Raw genomic sequence first — 1,475 nt, forward strand, 5'->3', positions numbered from 1 at the left:
TTGAACCTAGGAATTCTGACCTAGACATAGGCTGATACCTTTGTGGAACCTAAAAATTGGTCAAAGGTCTTAAAGGATTTTAATTAATTTGATCACCACGAAAGTAGGGTTCGAGTTAATTAGAATACACCCTAGATGCCTTGAAAGAGGATTTAGGATAGCTTAGGACTAATTTCCATCAAGAAAAACGATCCTCAATTTAGTAAGTAAACGAGATAACATCCCTAGTAAGATTCAAGTGTGAAATCTTAATTCCAGAATTGCTTCAAATAAATCATTTCATTTTAAGTTTACCATTTTAGAGTTTAAAGCTAACAAACTTCATTCCCTAAGTATTCAATAGCCTAGACAGTTAAGATTTCTATGTAGTTGGTATTTGCTAAACAAAAATTTCTCGTGCAAACGATACTCTACTTATCACTTTATTACTTGTTAGCGATATGTGCACTTGCGGTGATTGCAAAATAGCGAAATAAGTTTTTGGCGCCATTGCTGGGGAATTTTTTTGGTTTTAGCAATATCAAGCGATAGGCGATTTAGCTAATTTAGGCAATTACATTTATTATTTAATTTTATTTTACTGGTTGTATTTCTTTTCTTTTCTCTCAGGTGCCCAATTTGGTATATGACCAGAACAAAGCCAGAAGAAATTTTGGACTATGATCCAGAAATAGACAGAACTCTGAAAGCCATCAGGAGGGAAAGGAATCATCAAGAACACAGCCAAGGAGATCCTGAAATCCCAACCATGGGTGATAATAATGACAGACCAGGGCTCTTGAGAGATTACGGAGCTCCATCTGTCTAAAGATTTTAGCCCAGTGTCATTAGACCCACAGTGAAAACCAACAACTTTGAATTAAAACCAGCATGGCTCCAAATGATTCAACAAACCCAGTTTGCAAGTTCACCAACTGAGGACCCACACTATCGCCTCCAGTGTTTTCTTGCCCTATGTGATACATTTAAGATGAATGGCGTGTCTGATCAAGCTATAAGACTCAGAGCATTCCCATTCTCCCTTCGGGATAAAGCAAGGAAGTGGTTACTTTCTTAACCAGCTGGAACATTCACTACCTGGGAAAACCTCTCTCAAGCTTTTCTAGCAAGGTATTTCCCACCTGCAAAGACTGCAAAGCTGAGGCTTGAGCTCAATACCTTCAGACAAAAGGAAGGAGAATCACTCTATGATGCATGGGAAAGATATAAAGACCTGCAGAGGGAATGTCCACACCATGGCATAGAAGATTGGCTAGTGGTGTAAAATTTCTATAATGGATTACTAGCCTCTACAAGAAGCACAGTTGATTTAGCTGTAGAGGGTAATCTAATGGAGAACACAGTGCCACAATCACTTGAACTTCTAGAAAGGGTTACATACTATAATTATGAGTGGTCAAATGAAAGAGGAAATGCAAGAAGAACTGCAGGGGTCCTAGAAGTAGATGCCCTAAGCATGATAAATACCCAGTTTG

The 1,475-nt window shown here is 38.3% G+C and overlaps 1 non-coding gene across 1 annotated transcript; it reads right to left on the minus strand.

Annotated features, from left to right (window-relative positions):
* Nucleotides 1–1,135: 1,135 nt before the first annotated feature.
* LOC131176100 (small nucleolar RNA R71) lies at nt 1,136–1,242 on the minus strand. The gene has a single exon (XR_009146228.1). It is a non-coding gene; the product is annotated as a small nucleolar RNA R71 (small nucleolar RNA).
* Nucleotides 1,243–1,475: the final 233 nt, after the last annotated feature.

Source organism: Hevea brasiliensis, chromosome 18 (assembly GCF_030052815.1).
Source record: "Hevea brasiliensis isolate MT/VB/25A 57/8 chromosome 18, ASM3005281v1, whole genome shotgun sequence".
NCBI lineage: Eukaryota > Viridiplantae > Streptophyta > Magnoliopsida > Malpighiales > Euphorbiaceae > Hevea > Hevea brasiliensis.